Genomic DNA, 26,686 nt, shown 5'->3' with positions numbered 1-26,686 from the left:
ACCTGAGAGGAGAACTCTGGAGGTGCCATTGGACCGGCCGGACTTGCGTAGCCTGGTGAACCGTGTTCTGGACTGAGGACTCAGAGATCTCCAGTAAAGAGGTAAAGAGACTGCAACCTGGTGTCCTCGTTATTTACCGCGACTTACACCCCACAACTGCACCGCTCCACCGCTATCATTACTACCACCTATTACACCGGACGTCCCCCACTGACGGACAGGGCCACGGACCGGGTCTAGCCACCGTGACAACCCCGAGACTGAGAACTAGAGGCCCGGCTCCGGGTACCCCTCGGCCCTGCGGCGGTGTGGGGGCGCCGCAGACTTGGCGTCACGAACAGGATCTACTTAAGCCTGAAGAATCAGGTCATGTGTGCCTAGAGACTGTGATTTGTTGTGCTTGGACTGTACTTTATTGTAAGACTGTGCTGCGCCATTAGCCGCCAAAAGTTCCCGCCAAAAGTCGCCGCCATTGCTGCACCCAGGGGGAAGGAGGGCGTGTTATGGGCGGAGACTCCCAGTGTGGCGCGAGAAATGGCTACCGCCCCCTGCACTTCTGGCTGCAGAGGAATGACCTGCCCCAAAGCAGAAGAGAAACACCCCTTGATATGCAACGGCGGGAAGCGGGTGACGGAGAAGCCCGACCTCGGAGAAATGGCGGAGCTAGGTGCATGCACTGCCACCGACTATCAGGCAGCGATGATAAACGGCGAGTGCCTGAGCGAGGAAGAAGCGGTTCAGGCCTGCCTTTCTTCACCGGAGATGGACCGGAAGCCTGCGGATCCGACAGCGGAGTTACGTCCACCAATCCCGACCTCGGAGTTAGAGGAGGAGGAACCACAGCCAGCGGAGCCGAATCCGAGCATCCCATTGGAGGAGCCCCGGTCCGGGCTGCAGCAGACTCTAGCGTCCTCGTTAACGGAACGGAGCGACACCGATGGAACCATATTAGGCGCAGGTATGGCCGACGTCCCTGCTCCCCTCCGCGAGCCCGCTTCCATGACCCACCTCTATCGCAGTAGGGAGCGACTTATTTCGGCAGGGCTGATGGTGCTATCCCCCGATGACCTGGGGAGGATGGTGCCACCGCTGTCGACTGGAGTGGGGGAGCCTGTGGATGTGAGCTTAGATGGAGTAGTTCTTCGGTGGGACACCCCCTGGTTTAGAGCAGATGGATCCCGGGAGAACGGGTCCACTCTTGCGGTGCTTACATGGGAACAATATAGACAGTGCTTGATTCTACAGTGGAAAGGCCGGAAAGAGGCCGAGTCGATGGGCCCATCGAAAGTGCAACAACCCCCTCCGGCATGGGATGACAGAGACGTGACAAGGCGGGGCACTGTGTTGGCCTACCATGCAAGAAGAGGGTGGGGCCTCATACACGAGCCAGGATTGGATACTGACGTTTTTGTTGCGCATTGTAACGTGAGGGCTCCCTGCTGTGGCCGAAGTGGAGAACCATTGCAAAAGGGGGATTCGGTGACCTACAGCCGCCACCAGAACCCGCTCGGGTGGTATGCACGGAATGTTCGGCGGTGTATGTCTGGAGCCGCGACCCTTACCGCCTCGGACCTGGTTCCAGGAGCACCCGATCTTGTCACCATCGCAACGGTGCGCCTGGTTGCGGCCACCGAGTTGGCCAGTCGAGTTCATCTTCACGTTCGAACCGCGGACGCTGGCACCACGGTGGCTGGGGGGCAGGAGCCCGAGCCGCCTGAAAAAGAGTAAACCTCGGAAATCTGAAAATGTAAATAGTTACTATTTGTTCTTTTGAGTTGTTGCTAAACCCGCCCAGGGTTAATGGATCCCTTTGCTGACCCGGGATCCCTGTGTTTGTTCTGAGTTTTCCTAAAATTTTTGCACAAGTTTAAAGAACTGCAGAAATCATGGACTGTGCATGATTCGAACTTCCCTTGTAAATAGTTTGCACCTTCTTAAAGGTGCTCCCTACTGGTTTTAGCCAAAGACACTTTGCGAAGATATTTGCCCTATTTGTTTGAGCCAAAGACACTTTGTGAAGATACCTTTCCTACCGGTTCTAGTTAAAGACACTTTGCGAAGATACCATGCCGGAACCTTTGCATGGGCCGGTAGGCTGAGAAGACAAGCTACCTTAGAAAGACTTGGTCCCCTCTTAAAGGGGATGTGAGAAACTGAACTTGAGAGAGATACTGTTGCAGAACAGTAATGCCATAATGATGCCTTAAAAAGAAATGTAACTGTTTTACATGCTAAGTTATATGTGTTGAATTTGTTGAAATGTCTAAATAATGTTTTGCAGAAAGAAAAGATGCAGAGAGCCCGTAGGGGTAGAGATAGAGGTCTGCATAGTTGAAAGTAAGCAAAGTAATAATGAAGGTGAGGATAGAAGGTAAACCCCGCGTCCCCATTGAAAGTTACTTTGTTACTAAGGACAGAGAGTGAACCCGTAGGGGTTAGAGAGTGAGTCCTTAAAGGAGCCGAGTAGAGCTGGCTCAGAGTTCTTTAAACGAAAGGAATGTTATGTCTATACCATGTATAGTAGAGAAAGGCAGTAGGCCCTGGATGAACAGGGCGGTCCTGTAAAAGAAAGGAGAGGCAGTAGGTCTGGTGCCATAGGGACAGGCGGTCCTGCAGGTTCAAAGTAGGAGAATGTGAAGTTACCTTACCCTGTAATGTGATTATAGGAAGGCCTTTGGTAAACTAAGAGTGTATGTTTCCTAAAGGCAATGTTAATTTATTGTTCCAGAATTTGCACTAAGTAGAATACCCGGTTGGGTAACAGGAGTTATGCATAGCCTGTAATTTATAATGTTGACCATGTTTGTAACGTTAAAAGTGTCCTCACCTCCCATAAAGGGAAGCCTGTTCAAGTATACTTATTGTTTTGCACTCAACAAAATTGTATGTCTGTTTACTAATCTGTATTGTTGTTTTTCTTCCCAGTCCCGGAGTACTGTGTTTAACCAGGGGGGAGTGCAGCGCCCCAGAGTTCTGGTCGTTGCAGTACTGTGGCTTCGCCGCTAAGGGGAGCCATGGTACGTTCGATGGCACCGAAGGAGTTCCTCCAATCAGGTATCACAGACACCAATATGTTTCACAGCTGGGCCTCCGGGGGGAGCTAAGGGTGCTATTCATTAGGCCACTCCCCACCATAGTGGGTAAACTGGGGGTCAGGCAGAAAGTTAGTGAGAACGCTGACGGGATTGAACGGAGCAACACCCTGTGGCAGGGGGTGTTGTGAAGGGAGAGACTGTAGGGTCTCTGCCAGGGGTGGGATCCTGGCAGAGGCTTGGCATTGAAAGAACGTAACGGGTCCGCGCAGGCTCCTGGAAGCGGCGGGACTCAAGGAAAGGACTAGAAGCGAGACAGATTGTGCTGAGTGAGAAACGAGATCAAGCAGAAGGAGAATACCAGCAGGGGTTTTGTTGAAAGAGGCAGCACCCTGCTGAGGCGCAATACCGGTGGCCGGAACGCCGAGGGAGTGGATTAGAATACAGCTTCAAGCCATACTCCAAACAGCGGCAGGACAGTCGGTCTCAGGCGGGCTGTCTACCACATATCACCTATGAAGTCTTGGGGGGCAATTGCGGGAGAGGGGCGACTCTAGGGTCCCGGAAGAACTCCAGGCCTACCTGACAAACGGGTGCCATTCCAACCTGAATACAGGGAAGGGGTGGATTACAGAGGAACATCAAATCGAGTTGTGAGGGAACTTAAGAAACAGACACAACCGTTGTGGGGTTACTTTCCGTAAGCACAGCAGGGAAGGACTACAACACATAGCGCTAGAAGGAAGGCACAGATTTCCACCTGAGAGGAGAACTCTGGAGGTGCCATTGGACCGGCCGGACTTGCGTAGCCTGGTGAACCGTGTTCTGGACTGAGGACTCAGAGATCTCCAGTAAAGAGGTAAAGAGACTGCAACCTGGTGTCCTCGTTATTTACCGCGACTTACACCCCACAACTGCACCGCTCCACCGCTATCATTATTACCACCTATTACACCGGACGTCCCCCACTGACGGACAGGGCCACGGACCGGGTCTAGCCACCGTGACAACCCCGAGACTGAGAACTAGAGGCCCGGCTCCGGGTACCCCTCGGCCCTGCGGCGGTGTGGGGGCGCCGCATGAGTGCCTGATGTGTTGGGGTAGAGAGTTCCAGAGTATAGGGGAAGCACGGGAGAAGTCTTGGATGCGGTTGTGGGAGGAAGAGATGAGAGAGGAGTAGAGAAGGAGATCATGAGATGATCGAAGGTTGCGTATAGGTAGGTAACGGGAGACCATGTCACAGATGTATGGAGGAGTCAGGTTGTGAATGGCTTTGTATGTCATTGTTAGTGTTTTGAACTGTAGCGTCTGGGCAATAGGAAGCCAGTGAAGGGCCTGGCGGAGAGGAGAGGCTGGGGAGTAACGGGGAGACAGGTGGATTAGTCGGGCAGCAGAGTTTAGGATGGATTGGAGTGGTGCCAGAGTGCTAGAGGGGAGGCCAGAGAGTAGGAGGTTGCAGTAGTCGAGGCGGGAGATGATAAGGGCATGTACTAGTGTTTTTGTGGTTTCATGGTCAAGGAATGCACGGATGTAGGAAATTGTTTTTGAGTTGTAATCGGCAAAAGGAGGCAAGGGCTTGGATATGTGGCTTGAAAGAGAGGGTCGAGTCAAGGATTACCCCGAGGCACCGAGCGTGCGGGACCGGGGAAAGTGAGCAGCCATTGACATTGATGGATAGGTCGGGTGGAGGGGTAGAGTGAGGTGGGGGAAAGATGATGAATTCTGTTTTGTCCATGTTCAGTTTTAGAAAACGAGCAGAAAAGAAGGATGAAATAGCAGACAGACATTGTGGGATTTTGGTCAGTAAGGAAGTGAGGTCAGGTCCAGATAGGTAGATCTGCGTGTCATCAACGTAGAGATGATATTGTAAACCGTGGGATTCTATGAGCTCTCCCAGGACGAAGGTGTAGATGGAGAAGAGTAGGGGTCCTAGAACTGAGCCTTGGGGAACACCGACAGACAGGGGGCGAGATGAGGAGGTGGTGTGGGAGAGGGAGACATTGAATGTCCGGTCTGTTAGATGTGATGAGATCCAGGATAGGGCCAAGTCTGTGATGCCAAGAGATGAGAGAATCTGTAACAGGAGGGAGTGGTCCACAGTGTCGAAGGCAGAAGACAGGTCCAGGAGGAGGACAGAGTAGTGTCGCTTGCTCTTGGCGGTTAGTAGGTCATTGGTCACTTTAGTTAGGGCAGTTTCAGTTGAATGATGTGTTCGGAAGCCAGATTGTAACCGGTCAAAGAGGGAGCAGGAGGAGAAGTGGGAGGACAGTTCAAGATGGACATGCTGTTCCAGTAGTTTTGAGGCATAAGGGAGAAGGGATATCGGGCGATAGCTGGACACAAAGGGTGGGTCGAGGGAGGGCTTTTTGAGGATAGGTGTGATTGATGCGTGATGCGAGGTTAGGGATGAGGTGGGACGGGAGCGGGTCAAGCGTGCAAGTGGTGAGATGTGATCTTGATAGAAGGATGGAGAGCTGATCGTCTGTCATGGTGGAGAACTTGGCTTTGGAACAGGGCTGAGAAGTCAAGAGGAGGGGCATTGGGGGCTGCGGGCCAAAGCTTTGTCTGATGTTACCTATCTTCTGCTTAAAGAAAGAGGCAAATTCTTCAGCCGAAATGAGAGGAGAGGGAGGAGATGCTTGGGGACGGAGTAGAGAATTGAAGGTGTTGAAGAGCTGTTTAGGGTTGTGAGTCAGGGAGGATATGAGAGATGAGAAGTAAGTTTGTTTTGCGGCAGTGAGCATGGACTTGAAGCTAGCGAGGGACTGCTTGTATGCAGTGAAGTGCTCAGCAGAACATGATCTCTTCCATCGCCGTTCTGCGATCCTGGAAGCCTGTCTCAGTTCTTTGGCCAAGCTGGTTAGCCAGGGCTGCCTGTTGATTCTACGAGTTTTGCTATGCATGAGTGGGGCGGCCGAATCGAGTGTTGCTGTTATTGTGGTATTCTAAAAAATATGTGGTATTATAAAATTAACACTATTCTCTGTGTTGTAAAAGAACCCTATGGCTTTGCGTTCCAAGCGTCTACCTAAGAGTGTGGACCCCTACAAGGGACACACTATGCAAATGGAGGGATACATTTATATCTGTGGAGTGAAACTTTTCCATATGTGGGGGGGTTACATCTATGTATATGAAGCTATGTATTTATGAATTTGGAGAGATCCATTTACATACATGTATGTAGCTGTATTGATACATTTGCGCATATGGGGAGATAGATTTATGTACTGTATATTGCTTTCCCTCAGCCAGTACAAGGTCGTACTGAAGATGCCCATTAATTATAGACAGGGAGGGCTAATCACCTTTATGCTACCACTCAACCGATGTTGATGGCCAACGCCCGAATTTCTGGAATACGGCATCCATAGAAGTGCAAGAGTTCCTGCGAGCACTGGATAATGCCATGTGGTACTAAGCTAAACGAGTTTGCTGCATATTAATGAAGCATCAGCGTTCTCCACTCATAGATGTTTCCGTGTATTCTCACAGATACATGAGTTGACCAGCTGAGCACCATTGTGCCATTAAAATAACAATCTTAATAGAGTTGAGCGAATAAGCCGACTGCTCCATGTTTGGCTGAGTGCTGCAATCTGTATTCTAGGTGTAAAATCGCATCTTTGGGAAGTCTCTGTGCCATAATTGAAAATCTGATGTATGTCTGCACAGCTAAATTGTTAGTAATTAAGCAGCGGCTGAATGGTCTTTAGGTTAGAATTAGCGATACAGGACGGGCAGTCTGGTGAGTGCAGGAGCAGAAACCTTTTTGTAACAGAATTACCTATTGTTGTTTTTGTGTTATTTCATCAAACACTCATATGTTTAATTTCCTTCTATAAAGGGCAATTCCATAAGCATTTACAGTAATTTGTAATAGCAAAATACAGATTTACTTCGCTAACTGCGTCCAGATGTGTCCACTCTTACCGTTCACCAAATTTTACCATCACGACCTGCTTGGGAAAACTCCCGATAGACTGCATTTCACACCACAGCTATGTATAGAGACGCAAAGCGTAAACATCTCACAACAGAGTACAGCAAAATTACGTTTTTTATTCTCACGGATGGTCGTCTTGTTTGTGCCATTCATCTCTGACTATGTCGAGTCAAAAGGACAGATTAGGCGATAGCTCTTATTTCTTACCTGAGCATATGGGTGTTATAAAAATATGTCCCCTATTTGGGATTCCTTTCCAAGAGCAAGAGGAGAAACACTCATAAAGAACCTCTTTCGGAAGACCCAGCTCATCAACCTACCATAGTGACAGCCACTTTGCAGGGCGATAAATGTCTGGTCAGCTGAATGTCCACCTATGTGGAAATTTACCCCAAAGTGTATCTATGGTACAGTTTAGTTTCATCCTTAATATGTTAAATGCCCTGCAGGTCATCTTCAGTCCCCCAAGAGATTCCTTAAAAGATTGGATCTAAGGGGTAACATTTCTCCTTGTGGAGAGTGACAATCCAGGCCTGGCATGTCAGAGTGAGGAGACTTATACGCCATGCATGGTCCTCTGTGAAATTAAATATGCAAATTGCCTCCTCTAAGAGGAAAAGGACTAGAACTCTAGTGCTTTCCATAGTTCTAGTCTTCTTCCTCTCTGAAGAGGCAATTTGCATACTTAAGACTTGCAATGTCAGGAAGCAACATCTCAAGCAGTAGACTTCTGGACCCGGACCTCACCCCAATTTGCAGAGCATTTCAGCACCTATCACATATGAAAGAAAGTAAAAATTAGATATGTATACTACTTTGTTTTAATGCGGCTTTGTTGTGGCTGATATTACCATGTAGAGGACTGCAGTTCCCAGTATTTCTGACCGCTTTTATTCTCAGCTGACAAAATGCTCCTCTGCTACAAGGAGTAAGATAAGTGCTGTGATTACTGGTCTCCTCACAGAACACAGATCTGCTTCTGACACATTGTTGTGCTGTTCCTACTATCTGCTGCCCAGCAGGTGAAACACAATCCCTTCCAGAAAATGCGAAAAAGAGGGTGAGTCTGGGAGAAGTTAATCTAAAAAGCACATCCTGTAATAAAAGAGTGAGAGGAGACATAATCACATGTTTAGAGTGTAAATATGGATATGATGCCAATGATTACCATAATTTACAAGACAATAACCACTATAAAAATTAGAATGACTAAATAATTAACCCCCTTTTATGCCTATTTGGTTCGTCAATAAGTTGATCAATAAACTTGTCCCATATTGCCTGTACTAGTAACTGGGACGCTTTCGAGACATGTCCCCTGGGGTGCTGGAGGATTGTCATCAGATGACTTGGTCTTGGCCAAGATATTTAGATACAGTGGTAAACTAGGGGGGTAAACCTTTTTGACTGACAGCCTCATCACATGTAATTTATTAGTCAGGAAGCAGAGAAAATTAATGCAAATGTAGAGTTCAGCATTGCAACTATTTAGAAATAAATTCTTGTTTTTTAATTGGAATTTATTATTTGCAGTCTTTCAATGTATATTGTGGTTGGTGCATGTCATAGCTACTACTGTTTCCAAATTTAAATAATATGTCACATGTAATAAAAAAGAAAAATTCCATTATTTCTCATCGACATGAAACCAATCAAAGCATGGTGTTTATGATGCTGGTGCAATGAGGAGGATACAATGAAACGGTCTGTCTACCAAAGTCTCGGCCCCGAGTGGAAGTACAACTTCCTAAACGTAGGGGTCTTTTGGATGCCAGGGACTGATGATTAACATGCACAATGAGCTCTTTCTTTGGCACATAAATTAAATAGGGGAAGGGAATGGAGCAGTTATGAAACAAAAAGACATGAAAACGCTCGTTACTGAGGCTATTCCTGGACACAGTGAAAACAGATTAATGGGGTCATTTGTAGACTGGAAATCTGGGTTAAGTCACTTAAAAGAGATGGAAATTGAGCATTAAGTGAGACTATTTTGTGAAGGTAAAAGCAGGATAATGCCTGGATGTTGATTTAATGTTTTTCTTTTTGTGAGACATGAAAATATATTTTCCTAAGCTAGTGAACAATCACTGATACTCTGCAAGAGGTTGAATAGATCCAAAAAAAAAGGATGTAAAGAGAAGTACTCTTGTCTCTAGAGCCAAACTGTTTGTATGAACAGGACCACGTTTAGCTGCTGAGTATGGGCAACATGATCGAAAAGAATAAAACTACAACTGTTTATAATAAGTAACTAGAAAGTGTTAATTACCGTATAGGTCTTCTGTAATTAAGGAGGTTATTTGCCAGATATTGCCTGACCTCTACCTAAGCAATCCATGTCTTTCCTTTGCAGCAGCCGATGGTATTGGACATACTCCATCCATGTGCCATGTTCTGATGGAAGGAGCCTATGAGAGACTCTGCAACCTTTTGCCAATTTGTACCTGACGTAGCTCACTGACACTTTTTTGCTTGGGATATCTATGGCAATTAAAGGTCAATGAATTGATTTTCAGGACCCTGGTCAGTACTTTGTGACCGGCCCATGGGAGCTCTATGAACAGCCTCTTGCCTGCCAGAATCCTTAGCGCCTCTTCTGATTTGTGGGCTATGTACGACATCATCGTTGCGGCTCAGGGCTTCCATCCATCTGCCACAGACTACTGATGTGGCCATTGGACCAGTGTCCTGCAAATCAATTCTTTCAAGTGGGGATCTTTTACATATCATATAGCGTGAACTGGCCCCATTTGGGGGGTTTGTTAAATATGGCACATAGCCTGATTATCTTTTCAGTATGGAATTAGCGTAAAATTATTGTTAAAATGCTTCTTTTTTTTCAAGAACTAGTTTTTTCACATCTCTGATAAAGCCATACTTTTGACGTACCCCCCTGATGAAGCCATGCTCATCGGCGTACATCCCTGATGAAGCCATAATTATTGGCGAAACGCTTGGGACTTATACTTTATCCATCCATATCATACTCTTATGAATAGCACCATTTAGTCACATGGCTTTTAGGATCTGGTACTGGTGTTATTTATATATTATTTTTTCATATACTTATTCTTACCATCTTTCTTTTTGTCCTTTTGGTGCATTATAGTCAATATATGCTTTATTTGGCTCCTATTTTGTATAATTTGTCTTGGCTTTTCACCATATCCTTATATTTTCATAACTGTCTTTTCAGTATTTTTTTGTATGGATTAAGGTTGGATTTCCGCTTTTATTTTTGTGCTTTTAAATGTTTTTATTCTTTGTTCACTTTGTGTTTAATAAAATATTTTCATTATTTCGGTTTTCTGTGATATTGTAGGGTTATTAGTGCCTATTTCATACCTTCTTTTTCTGTTTCTTATTTTATGAAAAGACATTATATTACGGAAACTACATGTCCCCCTTAACTGATTGCTAAAATAATTGGGTTATAATCGGTGGACGTCCTTTTGTGTTGTTCATCAATGGCCAACTTTGATTGTTTTTTTTTTGTGATATTGCACTACAAGGTATATTGGTTTCAAAAGTGATCGGGAAGGTTTAGAGGAGCAAAATATAGATACCTGTTAGCTGGCCTTACATACTGCTATTTGTAAAGAACCAATATCCTAATAATACGTGACACTTACAACATTGGTTTTGGTTTACAATGGATGGTTTAACCCCTTCCCGACCCATGCCGCCTATGTGGCGTCATGGAATGATCGCGTCCCTGCAGATCGGGTGAAGGGGTTAACTCCTATTTTACCCGATCTGCAGGGAGAGGGGGAGTGGTACTTCAGCCCAGGGGGGGTGGCTTCACCCCCCCGTGGCTACGATCGCTCTGATTGGCTGTTGAAAGTGAAACTGCCAATCAGAGCGATTTGTAATATTTCACCTAAAAAACTGGTGAAATATTACAATCCAGCCATGGCCGATGCTGCAATACCATCGGCCATGGCTGGAAAACCTGAAGTAACCCCCCCCCCCACCCCACCGATCGCCCCCCCCCAGTGCTCCGTTATGGGGTCCGGTCCCCTCCGTCCTGTGCTCCGCTCCCCCGTCCTCCTGCCCGCTCCCCCCCTGCTCCTATGTCACCCCCCGGTGCTCCGACGCCCCCCCCGTGCCCCGATCTCCCCCCCTTATACTTACCGAGGCTCCCGGTGTCAGTCCGTCTCCTCGCTGGGCGCCGCCATCTTCCAAAATGGCGGGCGCATGCTCAGTGCGCCCGCCGAATCTGCAGACCGGCAGATTCATTACAAGTACATTTTGATCGCTGTGGTAGGTTCTACCACAGCGATCAAAATAAAAAAATAATAAATAAACCCCCCCCCTTTATCACCCCCATAGGTAGGGACAATAATAAAATAAATAAAATATTTTTTTTTCTTTTTCCACTAGGGTTAGGGTTAGAACTAGGGTTAGAACTAGGGGTAGGGTTAGGGGTAGGGTTAGGGTTACGGGTAGGGTTAGGGTTAGGGGTAGGGTTATGGCATGTGCACACAGAGCGGATCGGCCGTGGATCCGCAGCGGATCGGCCGCGGATCCGCAGCGGATCGGCAGCGGATCCGCAGCGGATTGGCCGCGGATCCGCAGCGGATTGGCAGCGGATCCGCAGCGGATTGGCAGCGGATCTGCAGCGGATTGGCCGCGGATCCGCAGGAGATTGGCAGCGGATTGGGCGCGGATCCGCAGCGGATCGGCCACGGATCCGCAGCGGATCGGCAGCGGATCCGCAGCGGATCGGCCACAGATCCGCAGCGGATCCGCAGCGGATTGGCCGCGGATCCGCAGCGGATTGGCAGCGGATCCGCAGCAGATTGGCCGCGGATCCGCAGCAGATTTGCAGCGGATTGGCCGCGGATCCGCAGCGGATTGGCCGCTGCGAATTCGAAGCAGTTTTCCATCAGGTTTACAGTACCATGTACACCTAAGGAAAACCAAATCCGCTGTGCCCATGGTGCGGAAAATTCCGTGCAGAAACGCTGCATTGTATTTTCCGCAGCATGTCAATTCTTTGTGCGGATTCTGCAGCGTTTTACACCTGTTCCTCAATAGGAATCCGCAGGTGAAATCCGCACAAAAAAACACTGGAAATCTGCTGTAAATCCGCAGGCAAAACGCAGTGCCTTTTACCTGCAGATTTTTCAAAAATCGTGCGGAAAAATCTCACACGAATCCGCAACGTGGGCACATAGCCTTAGGGTTAGGGTTGGAATTAGAGTTAGGGTTGGAATTAGGGCTAGGGTTTGAAATAGGGTTAAGATTAGGCTTGTGGTTAGGGTTACGGATAGGGTTAGGGGTGTGTTGGGGTTACAGTTGTGGTTAGGGTTGGGATTAGGGTTACGGTTGGGATTAGGGTTGGAATTAGGGTTACGGTTGTGTTGCGGTTAGGGTTGTGGTTAGGGGTGTGTTGGGGTTAGGGTTGTGGTTAGGGTTATGGCTACAGTTGGGATTAGGATTAGGGGTGTGTTGGGGTTAGTGTTGAAGTTAGAATTGAGGGGTTTCCACTGTTTAGGCACATCAGGGGTCTCCAAACGCAACATGGCGCCACCATTGATTCCAGCCAATCTTGCGTTCAAAAAGTCAAATGGTGCTCCCGCCCTTCCAAGCCCCGACGTGCGCCCAAACAGTGGTTTACCCCCACATTTGGGGTACCAGCGTACTCAGGACAAACTGGGCAACAACTCTTGGGGTCCAATTTCTCCTGTTACCCTTGCAAAAAAAAAAATTACTTGCTAAAACATAATTTTTGAGGAAAGAACAATTATTTTTTATTTTCACGGCTCTGCGTTATAAACTTCTGTGAAGCACTTGGGGGTTGAAAGTGCTCACCACACATCTAGATAAGTTCCTTCGGGGGTCTAGTTTCCAAAATGGGGTCACTTGTGGGGTGATTCTACTGTTTAGGCACATCAGGGGCTCTGCAAATGCAATGTGACGCCCGCAGACCATTCCATCAAAGTCTGCATTTCAAATGTCACTACTTCCCTTCCGAGCCCTGACGTGTGCCCAAACAGTGGTTTACCCCCACATATGGGGTATCAGCGTACTCACAACAAACTGGGCAACAAATATTGGGGTCCAAATTCTCCTGTTACCCTTGTGAAAATAAAAAATTGCTTGCTAAAACATCTTTTTTGAGGAAAGAAAAATGATTTTTTATTTTCACGGCTCTGCGTTGTAAACTTCTGTGAAGCACTTGGGGGTTGAACGTGCTCACCACACATCTAGATAAGTTCCTTGGGGGGTCTAGTTTCCAAAATGGGGTCATTTGTGGGGGGTTTCTACTGTTTAGGCATATCAGGGGCTCTGCAAACGTAACATGATGCCCGCAGACCATTCCATCAAAGTCTGCATTCCAAAACGTCACTACTTCCCTTCCGAGCCCCGACATGTGCCCAAACAGTGGTTTACCCCCACATATGGGGTATCAGCGTACTCAGGAGAAACTGGACAACAACTTTTGGGGTCCAATTTCTCCTGTAACTCTTGCAAAAATAAAAAATTCTGGGCTAAAAAAATATTTTTGAGGAAAGGAAACACATTTATTATTTTCACGGCTCTGCGTTATAAACTTCTGTGAAGCACTTGGGGGTTCAAAGTGCTCACTACACATCTAGATAAGTTCCCTTGGGGGTCTAGTTTCCAAAATGGAGTCAATTGTGGGGAGTTCCTACTGTTTAGGCACATCAGGGGCTCTGCAAACGCAACCTGACGCCCGCAGAGCATTCCATCAAAGTCTGCATTTCAAAACGTCACTACTTCCCTTCCGAACCCCGACGTGTGCCAAAACAGTGGTTTACCCCCACATATGGGGTATCAGCGTACTCAGGAGAAACTGGACAACAACTTTTGGGGTCCAATTTCTCCTGTTACCCTTGGGAAAATAAAAAATTGTGGGCTAAAAAATCATTTTTGAGAAAAGAAAAATTATTTTTTATTTTCATGGCTCTGCGTTATAAACTTCTGTGAAGCACTTGGGGGTTCAAAGTGCTCACCACACATCTAGATTAGTTCCTTGGGAGGTCTAGTTTCCAAAATGGGGTCACTTGTGCGGGAGCTCCAATGTTTAGGCACACAGGGGCTCACCAATCGCGACATGGTGTCCGCTAATGATTGGAGCTAATTTTCCATTCAAAAAGCCAAATGGCGTGCCTTCCCTTCCGAGCCCTGCCGTGCACCCAAACAGTGGTTTACCCCCACATATGGGGTATCATCGTACTCAGGACAAACTGGACAACAACATTTGGGGTCCAATTTCTCCTATTACCCTTGGGAAAATAAAAAATTCTGGGCTAAAAATCATTTTTGAGGAAAGAAAAATTATTTTTTTTTCACGGCTCTGCGTTATAAACTTCTGTGAAGCACCTGGGGGTTATAAGTGCTCACTATGCATCTAGATAAGTTCCTTGGGGGGTCTAGTTTCCAAAATGGGGTCACTTGTAGGGGAGCTCCAATGTTTAGGCACACAGGGGCTCTCCAAACGCGACATGGTGTCCGCTAACGATTGGAGCTAATTTTCCATTCAAAAAGTCAAATGGCGCTCCTTCCCTTCCGAGCCTTACCATGTGCCCAAACAGTGGTTTACCCCCACATGTGAGGTATTGGTGTACTCAGAAGAAATTGCCCAACAAAATTTAGGATCCATTTTATCCTGTTGCCCATGTGAAAATGAAAAAATTGAGGCTAAAATATTTTTTTTGTGAAAAAAAAGTACTTTTTCATTTTTACGGATCAATTTGTGAAGCACCTGGGGGTTTAAAGTGCTCACTATGCTTCTAGATAAGTTCCTTGGGGGGTCTAGTTTCCAAAATGTGGTCACTTGTGGGGGAGCTCCAATGTTTAGGCACACGGGGGCTCTCCAAACGCGACATGGTGTCCGCTAAAGATTGGAGCCAATTTTTCATTCAAAAAGTCAAATGGCGCTCCTTCCCTTCCGAGCCCTGCCGTGCGCCCAAACAGTGGTTTACCCCCACATATGAGGTATCAGCGTACTCAGGACAAATTGGACAACAACGTTCGTGGTCCAGTTTCTTCTTTTACCCTTGGGAAAATAAAAAATTGTTGCTAAAAATCATTTTTGTGACTAAAGAGTTAAATGTTCATTTTTTACTTCCATGTTGCTTCTGCTGCTGTGAAACACCTGAAGGGTTAATAAACTTCTTGAATGTGGTTTTGAGCACCTTGAGGGGTGCAGTTTTTAGAATGGTGTCACTTTTGGGTATTTTCAGCCATATAGAACCCTCAAACTGACTTCAAATGTGAGGTGGTCCCTAAAAAAAATGGTTTTGTAAATTTTGTTGTAAAAATGAGAAATCACTGGTCAAATTTTGACCCTTATAACTTCCTAGCAAAAAAAAAATTTGTTTCCAAAATTGTGCTGATGTAAAGTAGACATGTGGGAAATGTTATTTATTAACTATTTTGTGTCACATAACTCTCTGGTTTAACAGAATAAAAATTCAAAATGTGAAAATTGCGAAATTTTCAAAATTTTTGCCAAATTTCCGTTTTTTTCACAAATAAACTCAGAAATTATCGACCTAAATTTACCACTAACATGAAGCCCAATATGTCACGAAAAAACAATCTCAGAATCGCTAGGATCCGTTGAAGCGTTCCTGAGTTATTACCTCATAAAGGGACACTGGTCAGAATTGCAAAAAACGGCAAGGTCATGAAGGGGTTAAAACACACGGGGTATGAAGCATGTAGGCGTCCAGTTTACTTTTCATAGCTGCTTATAGAAGGCATTTAATAGGTGACATGGTCTCCGAACAAACCTCCGTAGCCTGCATATCTGCGGAGGTTTATTCCTGGTGCCTCGGGCATCATACAAGTACAAGCATCGCTATTACATTTCTTATTTTATATTTCTCTAAATTGCGCCAGAAACTGAAAATTGCCATTAGGCACGGAAAAACAAAAATGAGCATCAGGATCAGTGTCAATTATTGATTATTTTGGATTGATTTATGGGCTGAAATTAATTTCTAGGTCTCCAGAATTGTATTTACTTAATCTTGGAACTTCTTCTTTGCGATTCAGCAGCTTGCAAGAAGAAGCCACATATACAGATGAATTGCAGATCCCAAAAATAGGATAATTACAAATCGTTTCTCATGTTGAATCCCGTTCTTTGTTTTCTTTAATCCTTTTTGTCCCGAGCCTTTTTTACTTTCCTGATAAGGCCAAGTTTTCCAATTCTGAACAATTTGCGATTGCCATGTCACATTGGCAGAGCCCATGAGGAGCCTGAACAGCAGAACCACCCCATAAGTGACCTCATGTTAGAAACTGCACCTCTCAATAAATACATGTAAACCAAAAACTCATTGTAATCTGGCCTCTGGTGACTGGTGATAATGAGCCTTCCAAAAACTCATTGTAATCTGGCCTCTGGTGATAATGAGCCTTCCAAAAACTCATTGTAATCTGGCCTCTGGTGATAATGAGCCTTCCAAAAACTCATTGTAATCTGGCCTCTGGTGATAATGAGCCTTCCAAAAACTCATTGTAATCTGGCCTCTGGTGATAATGAGCCTTCCAAAAACTCATTGTAATCTGGCCTCTGGTGATAATAAGCCTTCCAAAAACTCATTGTAATCTGGCCTCTGGTGATAATGAGCCTACCAAAAACTCATTGTAATCTGGCCTCTGGTGATAATGAGCCTACCAAAAATTCATTGTAATCTGGCCTCTGGTGATAATGAGCCTACCAAAAATTCATTGTAATCTGGCCTCTGGTGATAATGAGCCTTCCAAAAACTCATTGTAATCTGGCCTCTGGTGATAATGAGCCTACCAAAAATTCATTGTAATCTGGCCTCTGGTGATAATGAGCCTACCAAAAATTCATTGTAATCTGGCCTCTGGTGATAATGAGCCTTCCAAAAACTCATTGTAATCTGGCCTCTGGTGATAATGAGCCTTGCAAAAACTCATTGTAATCTGGCCTCTGGTGATAATGAGCCTTCCAAAAACTCTTTCTAAAAGGACAGTAAGTACTGAATCTAAAATTGCCCTAGGGGCCGGTGTGAAAATAGCAATATTACAATTTTTTTTTATTAAGAAAGATCAAGACATGGCATAAAAAACAGCTTGTCAACTTGCCAAAAATGTTAAAAAAATGCATTTACATCCATCGAAAAGTAAGGATTGGGCACGGCAAAATCCAACGGCCCGATCCTTACTTTCCTCAGTACATGCAGTTGGAGCACCACTTTCCAAAAGTTTGTATAGAGAAGGGTTGGACAACCCATTTAAGGATTGAAAAAAAATAAATAAATAAATAAAATAAATATATATATATATATATATATATATATATATATATATATATATATATATATTTAAATATATATATATATTTCTTCCGCCGTCCTCCAATATATATTTAATGTCTGGAATCATACACAAATCTGATCTCGTCTCCTGTCTCTCCCTCCCCTCTTGTCTTTTCAATGATCCCGGTTTCGCCGTATATTGCTGTTTGTTCTCTGTCGGTCCGGTTTCTGGTATTAATCACTGGGAAAAAAAAAAAAAAGGTAAGATGATTTTCATTTCTAAGTGCTGGTTTTCATTAGGTTTTCTAAGCTCAATTCTAAAGGGACTTGGGGGAAAAAATGAGTCTGGTCCTGGAGGAATGTAACATTGGGTAGTAAATGACCTCCCGATGCTCCCTTGAATGAACCTGCAGCCAAATACTACCTCACTGCTGCGGAGCATGGTTTATAGTAAGGAGCAGAGCAGATGCCGGGGTGAGCTGAATCACTGTGAGAACCAAAACAGTGTGTGGGGGTTTTATTTTGTAAGTGATGCATTGTGTGTCATAGATGTGAAATGTGCCAAGATTTTCCCTTTTGTTTCTGAGAATGGGCACAGTGTATACCGATCATTGTAATCTGCTGGCTAAGACTCGCATGTATTGAACCAGTCTAAGAAATGTCATATAGAAATATCTATCTATCTATCTATCTATCTATCTATCTATCTATCTATCTATCTATCTATCTATCTATCTATCTATCATCCATCTAGCTTTTCCTTCCTTCCATCTATCCTTACTCCTTCCTTCCATCTATCCTTACTCCTTCCTTCCATCTATCCTTACTCCTTCCTTCCATCCATCCTTCCTCTTTCAATCGATCTTTCCTCCCATCTATCCTTCCATCTATTCTTCCTCTTTCTTTGATTCAATCTATCCTTCCACTTTCTTTCCTTTCATCTCTCCTTCCTCCTTCCATCTATTCTTGCTTCTAGTCATCTTCCCTTTCTTCCTTCTTTCCTTCCTTCCTTCCTTCCTTCCTTCCTTCCTTCCTTCCTTCCTTCCTTCCTACCTACCTTTTTGCTTCCTTCTACCCTTCCTCCCTTCCTTCCTTTTTCCTTCCTTCTATCCTTCCTCCCTTCCTTCCTTTTTTCCTTCCTTCTATCCTTCCTTCCTTTTTTCCTTCCTTCTATCCTTCCTTCCTTTTTTCCTTCCTTCTATCCTTCCTTCCTTTTTTCCTTCCTTCTTTTTTCCTTCCTTCCTCCTTCCTTTTTTCCTTTTTTCTATCCTTCCTTCCTCCCTTCTATCCTTCCTCCCTTCCTTCCATCTTTCCTTCCTTTCCTTCCTTCCATGTATTTCTTTCTTTGTCCCTTTCTTTATCTTTCTATCTATCTATCTATCTATCTATCTATCTATCTATCTATCTATCTATCTTTCTTTCTTTCTTTCTTTCTTTCTTTCTTTCTTTCTTTCTATCTTTCTATCTTTCTTTCTCTCATCTCATAACTTAACTCAATGTTTATAGGGAACATACCATGTTGTATATTCTGTCCAATCTGGTTGCACTGTGCCATAGACCAGGAGGAGCTTGATATATAGTTTTATAGGTTGTAATTTTATTTCTTGAGATCTCTGATATTTCTGTGTTCAGAGAGTCCAGTGGACGAGTCCTATTCAGTATTTCACAACTTTCCTAATAGGGAAGGATGTCTCTCATTAATTGGAACCGGTCACCGGACTCCTAAGCATAGAAAGAGCTGGGATTCCAATGAATGAAATGTGACTTACACCAAAACGTTTCCCACAAACTTATGCAATGAAAGGGTTCTTTAGCCAAAATTGACTTTTTTTTTCTGAACTGGTGGAATCACTCATCTATCTTTCCATCTGACCAGATATGTAGGTTTGGCATAACTTGTATTTTATTCGCTGAAATCTCTTCTTCTTTTTTTTGAGTCCAGGATTTAAAGATTTGAATTAATTTCCTGTAAAAATAGTGCATAGAGATGTCTGCCCATTACTGAATAGGTACAACCACTTTACTCATAGGAATAGAATTAAAGGGAACCTGTTAACATGAATATGTAGTCCAGTCTGCAGCCACCATGTTCTAGAGCAGGGGGAGCTGGGTAGAATAACATATAGTTTTGTGATAAAAGATTCAGTATAACCTGTTTTCATCTTTTACACCTCTGATCCTGCTGGATTTGTGGTCCAGTGGGCCTGTCCTATCAGTGACTGACAGCTTTCTTTATACAAGTGAGCATAGAGAAATGGCTGTCAGTCACTGTTAGGATCGGCCACTGGACCGAAAATTCCAAAACAGTGAATAAAATAATTACACTGAATCTTATCCCACAAAACTAGATATCACACTGCTCTGCTCTTTTTTCTTTTACCTCTTTTTGGCCCTTGGTTATTGGATCTTTATAAAAAAAAAAAGTATTATGTATATCGGAGAAACGATGAGGGTGTTTCCATCACCGGTTTCTTATACTTTTGGCAGCCTCATGTTTAGGACTAGGGCTTATTAGCAGCATCACCTTTACTGTTTATGATGACCTCAGTGTTGCCCTATAAAAGGAAAAATTTGTGGTCAAGTTGCATGGATCACAAAAATTCATACTGTTGTCTCACGACTTCTTTTTCCCATGAGGGAAACACTTGTGCGAAAGTGCCACGGTTTTACAGTTTCACAGCCTCTTAGGGAGCTATTACCAAGTACATAAGAATAAAGCATTGCCTACATGAATTATTGACCTGAGCATTAACGAATTTTCTCGAAACTGTACATTTGAGCAGACTAGACTTGTGTAATCCTGAACACCGGAGCATGTGCCTTGGCTTAGTAATATTGGACCCAGACAATGACTTCCTTACGTGGAGAGGAGGAAGGTTGGTTTTGGCTTAGCTTTGTGTAGAGTAATAGCTTTGGTTTTATTTCCAGGCACCGGGAGAACATGGCTATGACCTCATCGAGAGTTAGATTAGCAGTCTGGAAAGAGATGTTTTGAAAGACTTTCTCTGGTTAAAACATTAGGTCGCAAGAACTGAAATAACCATTCATTTGGCGTTTACAGCTAAATGCTAATTAGCTCATCTATATAACTAACGACTTTGCATTCTGTTGTAATTTAGCTCTGGCTGGTTCAGTACAGATGTATGGCTGACTTTTGGGAAGTGGGGAAAAATGTAGTAGGGGAAAAATATACATTTCCGGACCTTGTGTTTTTGGAAAGTAAAAATAAATTCTGTCCTACATTTTACTGTGCAGTTACAGGAAGGCTACTTGCTTTTGAGGATTGGTGGTTTTTAATTGCCTGTTTACACAGGTTGACCCGTCTAGTTCATTGTGCATAGGCTCCCATTTTTCTCGACAGCGCATGTCCTGTTTTCACACGACAATGCACTGCCGAAAACAATGATCTTTTGGGCAAAACAAAAGATCATTTCACCTGACGGATTGAACGTTTTTCTGGTTTTTCGAGAGATTGGCAACCAGTTTAGACTGCTGGATTACCATTAATTGAGGGTTGCAACTTGCGAGATTAACCAATGTAGAACAAATCCATGCTTGGTGATCAGTGGTCATGTAATAGCCTTTAGACTATCGGAATGGACTTTTAAAGAGCACAGAACGACCATTAGCACATTATTCTTTGAGCGTAGACTCTAATTATTCTCCCAAGCACATGTCCTTTTTACACAAAATAATGTGCTGCCAAGAACTATGATTTTTAAGCAACTGATCATTTGAGCAGATGAGCGAGTATTTTTCTTATCCGGAGGGTGTTCAGCAACCTGTTTAGACTTCTGGATTATCGGGAAATTTGCGTTCCAACTTGTGGTTGTACTAACCAGCCATGATCAGATACATGCTTGTCAACCGGCTGTCGTTTAATAGCCTGTTTAGGCTATCTAACCGGACTTCTATGATGACAGAAGGATTGCTCTTTGTGCATAGACTCTCATTGTTCTTGACAGCATATAACCTGTTTACACCTAAGTGCTGCTGAAAACAATGATTTTCAAGGAATTCTAAAAGTCATTTTCGCCAATGAACAAGTGTTTTGCTTGTTTGGCGGGTGATCCGCAACTTGTTTAGACTACATGGATTGTTATGAATTGAGAGTTCCGACTTGCGAGGTTAAAGGGAATCTGTCACCTCATTTTTCACATATAAGCTTTGGCTTGCTGTAGATAAGCCTCCTATGTAACCTGAAAGATAAGAAAAACAAGTTAGATTTTAGTCACCCAGGGGCGGTCCCGGTGCGGTCCGGGTACGGCGCCTCCCATTTTAATACGATGATGTCCTCCTCCTTGCTTTTGTCGTGGCTCCGGCACAGGCGTACTGATTTGCCCTGTTGAGGACAGCGTAAAGTACTGCAGTGCGCAGCCGCCGGGCCTCTCTGAGGCAGTACTTTGCTCAACAGGGCAGAGAATTACGCCTGTGCAGGAGCCGCGGCAGGAAGACAAAGAGGACGTCATCGTATGAAGATGGGAGGCCCCGAACCGCGCCGCCCATCGGACCGCCCCTGGGTGAGTATAATCTAATTGGTGTTTCTTATCTTTCAGGTTACATCGGGGGCTTATCTACAGCATTCCAGAATGCTGTAGATAAGCCCCTAATGGCGGTGGCAGAAGGTTATATGCGAAGAATGAGGTGACAGATTCCCTTTAACCGACAGTGAGCAGATACAAGCTTCGGGATCAGCGGTAGTGTAATAGCCTGTTTAGACCGTCTGACCGCACTTCCAATGATCACAGAACGATTGTTAACAAGATCGTTCTTTGCACATAGTCTTCTATTGTGCTCGGCAGCACGTCCTGTTTACAGAGTATGATGAGCTTTGCATGAGCACTTTCTTCCCCATCCTAACCACGTGAAAAAAAAGGGAAAAAAAGTTTTAAAAAATAAGTTTTTACAAAAGCATAACAATTTTAATTACCCCACCTTTTCCACAGTTAAAACAAAGGTTAAAAAATGGAAATAATCTTATTTGCTATCACCTATCAAAATAATTAATTAACCTGTACAGTACATACCATAGAAAGGGAAAAAAAACGTAGAATTGCATGTTTTTGGTCTCCAGCTTTTAAAAAAAAATTGCATTAAAAAGCGATCAAACGGTTTCATGTATCCCAAATGTGTATCCATAAAAACTTGGCTCACCGTGCAAAAAACGGTCACTCACACAGCTCCATTAATGGAAAAATGAAAATGGTATGGATCTCGGAAAATGGCGCCCAAAGCAAAAAGTTGTTTTTTTTACAAAATTTTTTTCATTGACTTACCGGTAAATAGAAAAAAATCGATCAGATTTAGTTTTTGTAATCCTACTGTTTCAAGGTCATTTTTACCACCACAAATCCAAAAAATAACAATTGGCAAAATTGCTTATTTTTTCACCCTTTCATCCCACTTTGGAATTTTTTTTTTTTTTTTTTAGTTTTCCTTTACATTGTATTGGGTAATTGAAAACTGCAGCTTGTACCGAAAAAAACAAAACAAGCCCTCATATGTCTATAGTGATGGAAAAATGAAAAAGTTACGGCTCTTGGAAGAAAAATTCAAAAGCGCAGAAATGAAAAAATGTATTTAGCGCGTTTGTGCAACGCTGTTTATGGAAGCCTCGATGCCTCCCCATGGCTAAGTGACTCCGCATAACATGTTAGATGTCACTTCTCTTCCATCAGGGGGGAAGATTTTAAAATCAGCAGTTTTTTACTTGCTCTATGATTCTCCCTTGGTAGAAAAACAGCAGTTTCATTGGTTAAATGGCAGCAAAAGTGCCTCGTCTTTTGTCCAAAATGCGTTGGCAATTGAAGTGATTGGTCCACGCGTTATTTTGTGATATTAAGTAGAGCTCTCCTGCAGTGATCACCGCGGGATGATTTCAGCCCTTTTCCTGCCTAAACACCTTCTATTACAGGTTATTTGCCGCATCAATGTAAGTCTGGAAGTTTCTGAATGACTAGAAAATGACCTGCACTGTAGATGTAACAGGCTTTTTTTTTAAAAGATTTTTTTTTTTTTTGCCCTTTAGCTAATAATTATATTTCTTTGCCTAGGAAACTAGGGAAAAAAAATGCAATGTGACATTCTTGACATTAATGCACATGTTTAAAGGACTGAGCAGTGAGCACGCAATAATGCTTTGAATCACATTATTATATGCAAATATGGAAAAAAAACACTAAATATACTTTATATATTTTTTTAATATTTTTTTAACAATCTAGCCGCCAGAGCCCTTAAATCACATTTTTAGCAATGTGATTGATATTTTAAGGTTCAAAATATTATTTTAATATTCCATCGAGGGTGGAGTTCTGATTTGCCCTGCATAATCATAAAAGTTAAGGGGGTTGTCAAACTTTGTTTTTTTTTTTTCTTTTTTTCTGAAATCACTGTATTTTAAAATGTTTTTTTGTTTTTTTTTTGTTGGGTTTTATTAAAAATGTTGCATCGTTTGTCTGCTATAGCCTCTGTTTTGCACTGTCCGTTGCTGACTGAAGAATGGGTTAGCTGAGAATTCGTCAGTGAGCTCGTTCTGACAGTCCAATGGGAGAGGTTCTAATTCTTTTAATCTGTTTTTTTTAGCAACTTTCAGCTGATTTATGAGCACAGAACACATCTAAGTTGAATGTTTGGGGAAATGGTACCAGACGATACATCATTTTGAATGAAAAGGAATTGCAAAAAAAAATATTTTTAGCCTCAAATATATTCATTTAAAGGGGTGGTCCACTATCTGGACAACCATTTTGTAAATTAAATAGGCCCCATTGTAAAAATATACAAAAACACCATATACTCACTTCCCATTCTAGTGCCACTCCAGCGACTCGGCGGCTGGTCTCCCGAGGCTTGCATGGCATTATGAGAAAAAAGGGGGATATGCACCAATCCAGAAAACTTTTATCAAAGCAGGGTGTGACTAATGTATAAAAAATAACCTTTAATATACTTGCGCTAAAATTGGTATAACCAACCACATTAAAATCAAAACATAAAGGACTCACAGAAATAGACTCCCATAACCAGGGAATAAACAAATCACCAAATCCCTGAGACTATCTAGACAGTACCTCAATGTCAGTCTCTTAGGGGTCCACTCCTATAAAGGGAGCACGTGACACATATATATTACACACCGCATGTCTATTATCTCCGTCAATCGTGTAGAGATGCAGTAAAATCATAATTAATAAAAATTGGAACGATCTCACCTTCAGACTTTCTTTTTAGTAAGGGTAAGACCTCTCATATCTGCAGCATCTGGAAAAGGGGGGGCCCATAAATCTGGCCGCACACATACCCGTCCACGCTGTCAGGAAAAGTAATTTTAACCCCAAAATACCAGACACATTTCCCTACGCGTTTCGTTCTGTGTAACTCATCAGGGGAAATTAATGTATTGTCCCTCCAACTCCGTGGGGGACCCTAAAAAGAGGGGTGTAAAGGTAATCACTATGGAGCGATGTTCCACGCTCTTAAATAGCCCACCTAATATTACCTTGGCTGGCTGAATGACGTAATGTTCTATGCGCCCTGCATGGAACGCCACTCTTGGACCGCACACATCACTTCCGGCGGCGCGTGCTGCTTAGTTACTATGGTGACGTACTGCCCAATCGCATCCTGGACCATAGGGCTGTGCTGTACAACTCACTTCCGGCAAGAGGCCCCGGTCCGGTTGCCATAGCAGCATGACGCCCGGCCACATTCTCAGATCCCGGTGCTTCTGCTGTTTACTGATTTCCGGAGTGCCGGAATAAAACGCTGCATTAGGTTAAAAACCCATATGCTGCGTCATACAGAAAAGAAATACATTGACCCCTACACAGTTATAAAGCACGCTAAACATGGCGTGCTGCACCACTTATTAATACAGGGCCATTTCTCAGTTAGATACTGCTGATCCTACCATGACCTTCTCTCAGAAGGGAGGATCGTATCCACGGGCATATGCTGGCTGTATCTCGCGAGAGGGGAAGAAAAACCGACAAAGGGGAGGGCAAAGGATAATCAAGCCTGTACAATATTCCAATAGGCCTGTGTAAAGGTCCCAATATGGGACCCTAAAAATTTGTCTCTTTTATTTTATGGAGAGTACCAATATGGAGAGATGGAGGGGGTAAAAACAGGGGATGCTTATTAGAATTGGTGCGCCAAAATGAAGCAGGTAGAGGAATAGTATTATTTATATACCCAGTCTCCCTATATAAACTCCTATCTTTCATAGCCTGCCTGACAATGGAGGTTGGCACCCTAGGACAGAAAACGCAAGATTGGCGCCCCCATTCCGCGACGGCTGTCCCTATTGATGGTCCTATATGTAATATAGTAAAGCACGGCACTCTGGGTATCTGGAAGGTGCTCAAGTTAGGTATCCAACCCGTAGAACATCAATGAAAATATACTTGGCACTCAGGAGAACTTTGTAGTGAAGTAAAACATCATTTATTCAGTGCATCCAGTTCAACATGAACGTTTTCGGTCCCAACATAGGACCTTCATCAGACAGGATTTTTGAGTACTGTAATATATATATACAAAAATACAAAAAGAATATTTTTAGAGACAAAAAGTCATGATGCACATCAGGGATACAATTCAAAATTCTGATTTAGAAAGGCAAAAACAACAAATATCACTAGTAAAGTGATCAGGCAACAATGGTGACGGATATTGGTGAATCCTGACTTGGAGCGTGAGATGTGAGCTTCATTCCAGAGAAACAGAGAGCTGTGAATGTGTCGATGAAATTATGCTAAGGTGACCATGCTGGGTCTGGATAGAGGCCTGCCAGAGTGGAAAGATAATGGTAAGATTGCCCCTGAATCGTGCAGGGTGAGCTGCCTAAAATACAAGAATACAGACACGTGAAGTATTTGACAAAACATGAAGTAAAAGGTAAAACAAAGGTAAAACAAAACATCAGATTGCCGTATATAAGAGTGAGTACTAGAGTATAAAGCATATGTGACCACCGGAGCTGCGTACAGACTCCCTGTACACCTAGAGGCTACCAAATGCCACGGTGATGTGCTGAAGGTAGGTGTAAACAGTAACCTTGCGAGTAATGCAACTAAGTACCTGGAATACACGAAATGTTTGTATGGGCCCAAGGCTGGTGCCAAAATCGGGCAAAGTCCAGGAGGTATGGTGCCACCTGAGGAGAGGGATATCATGTGGCCAGTATGAGACAATTGCCAGTAGGTGTTATGGAGGACCCGTGGTACATATAAGACTGGGGGACACATTACCTCGTTCAAGTTTAGGAAAAATGTACTGCCAAAGGGCGAGGGAACTCGCTGGTACAGGGAGCGCTGCAAGAAATGAGGGTAAAGCTACATAAATGACTGATCCGGTCATCAGAAGTGATTGCCGGTTGTGGGAAATTGCCAATAGGCACTATGGAGGAACCCTGGTACATCTTAAGCAAC

General features: G+C 43.9%; 1 protein-coding gene and 1 long non-coding RNA gene across 8 annotated transcripts in view; one reads left to right on the top strand and one right to left on the bottom strand.

Moving 5' to 3' along the window:
• The window catches only part of NCAM1 (neural cell adhesion molecule 1), a 410,078-nt gene that overhangs the window by 103,532 nt on the left and 279,860 nt on the right, over positions 1-26,686 (top strand). The gene's annotated exons all lie outside the window — the stretch shown is intronic.
• LOC143768816 (uncharacterized) lies at positions 7,812-24,829 on the bottom strand. Its single transcript, XR_013214043.1, has 3 exons — positions 24,754-24,829; positions 17,382-17,493; positions 7,812-8,073 (listed from the first exon to the last, which is right to left on the bottom strand). It is a non-coding gene; the product is annotated as an uncharacterized LOC143768816 (long non-coding RNA).

The sequence above is a fragment of the Ranitomeya variabilis genome, chromosome 4, assembly GCF_051348905.1.
Source record: "Ranitomeya variabilis isolate aRanVar5 chromosome 4, aRanVar5.hap1, whole genome shotgun sequence".
In the NCBI taxonomy this organism is placed as follows: Eukaryota; Metazoa; Chordata; class Amphibia; order Anura; family Dendrobatidae; genus Ranitomeya; species Ranitomeya variabilis.
This window is presented reverse-complemented; position numbering and strand designations above follow the sequence as displayed.